This window comes from Tenrec ecaudatus, chromosome 7 (genome assembly GCF_050624435.1).
Source record: "Tenrec ecaudatus isolate mTenEca1 chromosome 7, mTenEca1.hap1, whole genome shotgun sequence".
In the NCBI taxonomy this organism is placed as follows: domain Eukaryota; kingdom Metazoa; phylum Chordata; class Mammalia; order Afrosoricida; family Tenrecidae; genus Tenrec; species Tenrec ecaudatus.
This window is the reverse complement of record NC_134536.1, coordinates 94,540,677-94,546,271: the sequence shown is the minus strand read 5'-3', so window position 1 is coordinate 94,546,271 and position 5,595 is coordinate 94,540,677. Positions and strand designations below refer to the sequence as shown.

The window sequence follows — 5,595 nt, the reverse complement described above, 5'->3', positions numbered from 1 at the left end:
AAAATCATCTGAAATAAAGCAGGATAATAATAGAATACTGTGAAGAAATTTGATAACCTAAAACTTGATGAAATTCTAAAAACTCCTTATCTACCTAAACTGACACACACTAAGGCTGAAAATTTGAAATGAGCCATAGCAAAAGGATTCCTGGCCCAGACAGCTTCACTGATGAATTCTACCACATATACCATGCAATGAAAACTTCTTCAACATAATTAAAAGGCACATATGCAAAACCAGTCACCAACCTTAGTCTCCACAAAGACACACTGAAAACATTTCCGCCTGCAAACAGCCAACAGGCAAGAATGCCCTTTATCACCACTCATTTTCAATATTCAATAAGCCTTAGCCAGAGCTATTTGACAAGAAAGGGAAATGTGCTGTTAGGTGTGTGCTGTCGGTCTGACTCATAGTGACCCTATGCACAACAGAATAAAATTCTGTCCAGGCTGCACTGTCCTAATTGTTGGGATGTGTGAGCCCATTATGATAGCCCTGTGTCAGTTCATTTCGTCATGAGTCTTCTTTCTCGCTGACCTTTTGCTTCACCAAGCTTCACCATAATAATCCTTCTCCAGCCACGGGTCTATCTTGATAACATGCCCAAAGTACAGGAGATGAAATCTTGCCTTCTTCACTTCTAAGAAGCATCTGGTTGTACATCTTCCAAGACAGATTTGTTTGTTCTTTTGACAGTCCATGGTACTGTCAATATCCTTTCACTACCACCACAATTCAAATGCATCCATTCTTCTTGGGGCTCCTTATTCAATGTCCAACATATATATGAGGAGATTAAAAATACCATGGCTTCGGTCAGGCACATCTTAGTCCTCCTTGCTCTTCAATACTTTTGAGCTCTTCAATACTTTTGAGAGTTATTTAGAAAATTTACCAATGACTTGATTGAGTCATTTGACTTCTTGACTGCTGCTTCCATGAGCATTGATTGTGAATCCAAGCAAGGTACAATCCATGACACCTTACATCTTTTCTCCATTTATCATGTTGCTAACTATTGGTCCAGTTGTGAGGATTTGGGTTTTCTTTACATTGAGTTGTAATTCATATAGAAGGCTGCAATCTTTGATTTTCATCAGCAAACGCTTCAAGTCCTCTTTCAAGTAAGGTTGTGTCATCTGCATATTGAATATTCCTCCAATTATAGTCCAGCTTCTGAGATTGTTTGCCCAGCAAATATGAGTAAATATGGTGAGAGGATCAACCCTGACACATGCCTTGACTGATTTTAAGCCAGGCAAGATTCTGTGGTTCTGTTCAAACAATCGCATCCTGATCCGTGTCCAGCTTCCCATGAGGCCGATGAAGTGTTCTGGAATCCTCAATCTTCTTGATTCTATCCACAGTTGGTTATGATCCACATAGTAGAATGTCATTGCATAATCAATAAACCAAAGTAAATATTTTTCTGGTATTCCCTGCTTTGAGTCAAGATCCATCTGACACCTGCAATGATAGCCCTTGTTTCACATCCTCTTCTGAATCTGACTTACATTTCTGGAAGCTTTGTACCAATGTACTAGCGCAACTATTGTTGAATGGTCTTCGGCAAAATTTTACTTGCATGTGATATGAATGATGTTGTTCAATCATTTCCACCATCTATAGGATCACCTTTCTTTGGAATGGGCACATATATAGAACTCTTTCCGTTGGTTTGACAGTAACTATTTTACAGGGTTTTTTTTTTCCATAGGTGTGTTAGTGCTTCATCGGTGTATCGAAACGTTTCACTTGGTATTCCGTCAGTTACTGGAAACTTGTTTCTCACTAATGCCTTCAGTGATACTTGGACTGTTTCCTTCAGTACCTTTGGTTCTTGATCATATGCTGTCTCGAAATGGTTGACTTCAGTTGTTCGGTGCATTCGTTCCTTGGATCTTCTCTTGGTGCTTCTTGCATTGGTCAATACTTTGTCTGTGGAATCTTCTACTATTAGTATTGAAGGCTTGGATTTTATGTTCTCAGTTCTCTCGGCTTGAGATATGCTGAGCATGGCCTTCCTTTGTGGCTCTACCTCCAGGTCTTTGCACATTTCATTGTCATACTTCACTTTGTCTTCTCAAGCTGCCCAGTGAGATTTTCTGTTCAGCTAGCTCTTTTACTTCATTTCTTCCATTTGCATTATTTACTCTACTGACAGGAGCAAGTTACAGTCTCTTCTGACATCCAACTTAATCTTTTGTTTCATATATTTTTAATGATTTTTGCTTTCTCCTTGGATTATGTTCTTAATGTCATCCCAAAGCTATTCATAATAGCCACTCATAAGGTGAAGTACTTGGGAATAAGTCTAACCAGAAGAACAAAAAGATGAGTGCCGCTCCCCAGTGGGGGCTCTTCATGGCGGTTCCAGGGTCTCCAACCTTGTCCTGCTTGTGATACTGAAACTGCCCAATGTGGAGGCAGCAGAGCTTGAGCTCCTTGCTGGTGTGGAATGACTGAGTACAAAGTGGTGGTGGTTGGCGGAGATGGTGTTGGGAAAAGTGCTCCGACAATCCAGCTAATCCAGAACCACTTTGTCGTTGAGTATGACCCCACCATAGAGGATTCATACCAAAAGCAGGTGGTTATAGACGGTGAAACTTGTGTGCTGGACATACTGGACGTGGCTGGACAGGAGGAGTACAGGGCCATGAGAGACCAGTACAAGAGGACAGGTGAAGACTGCCTCTGTGTGTTTGCCATCAATAATAGCGAATCATTTGCAGCTATTAACCTCCACAGGGGGCCAGATTAAAGGAGTAAAAGATGATGTACCTATGATGATGGTAGGAAACAAGTGTGATTTGCCAACAAGGACAGTTGACACAAAAACAAGCACATGAACTGGCCAAAAGCTATGGACTTCTGTTCATTCAACCCCAGACAGGGGGTTGAAGATGCCTTTTACATGCTGGTAAGAGAAACTCGTCAGTACCAAATGAAAAAACACAATAGCACTGATGATGGGACACTAGATTGTATGGGGTTGCCATGTGTGGTGATGTAACAAGATACTTAGTAAGTTCTATCAGCAAAAAGCCACTCGCAAACTGCACTGACACCTGGTCCTGACTTCCTTGGAGGAAGGTCCCTATTGATAGTCTCAGTCTCGCCAAGAGGCACCTGTGTTTCCCACCTCCCAGTGTCTCAGTGAAATGTTCTGTTGGAGAAGTTCTCAGAATAACCACCTCCTCACGTGTCTGTCTGACCAGAGAAATGTCCAGTATTTCCCCTCTCTGGTTTTTTTCCCCTCACACACATGACCCAGATCTACCTTACAAATCTGGCTAGACCAGAGAACACATGTCGGTACAGATAATAGCTCTTGACACATGGAATTCAGGACAGATAAAACCCTCAGGGACAATAGTGGGAATATCGATATCATGAGGGTAGGGGGATGGTGGGGGTGGAGAGAAAGGGGGAGCCCATTACAAGGTTGGATATATACCCACACCCCAGGAGGAAGAATAACAGAAATGTGGGTGAAGGGAGACAAAGGACACATAAGACATGAAATAACAATAATAATATATAATTGATCAAGAATACATGAGGGTGGGAGTTTGGGGAAGGAAAGGAAAAAGAGAGGAGCTGATACGAAGGGCTCAAGTAGGAAGAAAATGTCTTGGAAATGTTGACAGCAACACAGGTACAAGTGTGCTTAATAATATAGAATGATGGATTGTCATAAGATTTGTAAGAGCCCCCGCATTAAATGATTAATTTTTTTAAAAAGGTGAAATGTTGGTTGATGACAAACCTCATTCTGGACATCCAGTCCACTTCCCTAACTGATGAAAATGTCAACTTCTAGTGCATTTGGAGTTCACTCCACCAGATCAGACTGTTCGTCAAGCTTTCTAGGTAGAGGTTCTGAAAAGATCGTGTAACAATAGGAGGCAAAAGACCTGATTTGTGGCAGATGGGGGGACTGGTTTTGCCACCATGACAATGCACCTGCTCACACAGCCATCTCAGTGTGCCAGGTTTTGGAGAACAAAACCCAGTATGCCTCTCTTGCCTCATACACCTTACTCACTTGACCTTGCTCTGTGTGACTTATTTTTGTTTCCATGAATGAAGGGGGACATAAAGGACAGTGATTTGATGCCAACATAAAAACGGTGAAGAAAAACATGAGGGGGGGTTCTGTCAGCCAGCCAAAGAGATTAGTTTGAAAAGTGTCTCCAAGAATGGAACCGCAGTTTTGACAAATGTATTAAATGTAATGGAGGGTACTTTAAAGGTGATAAGGTTGGTGTGTAAGGGAAAAAAATTAAATGTGTAGCTTTGAAAAATTATTTTTGGGGTTCCCCTTATATAGCAATAAATTAATATCAAGAAAATTACTCTCAAAGTTATACTCACATATCATAATATAAATTTGTGATTATTTTATGCATTTGTCTCATTTATCATTCATGTTGGACCTGACAAGTAGAAGTATGATTCATCAAAACTATGTTAATAAAAAGTCTTCCGTCCCCTAACTGGAGCATACAGAAACAGGGGACAATAACAGGGACACACGGTAGGGAGACAGTGTGGGAAGGGAGCATAACAGATCAACAATCGGAGTAAAGCCGAGCCACAGAACCCCTGGGGAGCCCCAAGGATGTACTTTGGGCTAGGCGGGGCAAACCCGGATCTCCCTCAGGACCACGGGGGAGGCTCTCATGAGGTCCATCCAGCAAACAGACCTGGACTTATGTAGGGGGTTCTTTCTTCCCCCCCCCCCTCTCATCTTTTTCTCTTTCCTTTTATTTCTTCAACCATATGTTTTCTTATCAGACTAGGAGATTGCTGGTTTGTCTAATTATATGGGTTAGTCATGGGAGGGAAGCTCAGGGAGAAGGCAATGGGGCCAATGGTCCAAGGAGGTAGAGGGGGAAGGAGGAGGTGGGGAGAAGGGTGTGATGAGCGGATGGCATCATGGACAGGGGATCAACTAGGGAAGTAGAATGAGTATTAGAGCAGCACCAAGCTAGTGAAGAGGAAGCACTAAGAGGTAGAAGAAGGGGGAAAGTGATGCGGGGCAGGAGGAGGCAAAAGTAAACAGAGGCAAGCTCTAGGAAGCAAAGGCATACATAGGGAGATTAACAGATGTGTACATTATTTAAATACATTAATCTTTAACAATAGTGGTGTTGGCCTATGTACATATATTTATAAGACAATACACCGAAGCTGCAGATGGCCTTGAGCCTCAGCACATACCTTCCCTCAATACAAGAACACTTTGTTCTAACAAATTGGCATTCTGTGATGCTCACATACACCTCCCCTACATAATTGCTGAAGACAAAATGGTGATAAGCAGATGTGGTGAAGGCAGAGGATGGTGCCCGGCTATTAAAAGATACAGTGTCTGGGGTCTTAAAGGCTTGAAGTTAAACAAGTGGTTATCCAACAGTGAAGCAACAAGCCCACAAGGAAGCACACCAGCTGGTGCGATTGGGAGGTGTCATCGAAACCAGGCAACGGGCACCAGAAGATTCACAACAAACAGTAAACAAACAAACAAAAATGCATTGGTGAGAATGGAGGGGGGTTTGGAGCGGAGACACAAAGCTCATCTAT

At 42.3% G+C, this 5,595-nt stretch overlaps 1 pseudogene; it reads left to right on the top strand.

Moving 5' to 3' along the window:
* The first annotated feature begins 2,464 nt into the window (after positions 1 to 2,464).
* Positions 2,465 to 3,019, top strand: LOC142452857 (GTPase NRas pseudogene; annotated as a pseudogene).
* The last annotated feature ends 2,576 nt before the right edge of the window (positions 3,020 to 5,595 follow it).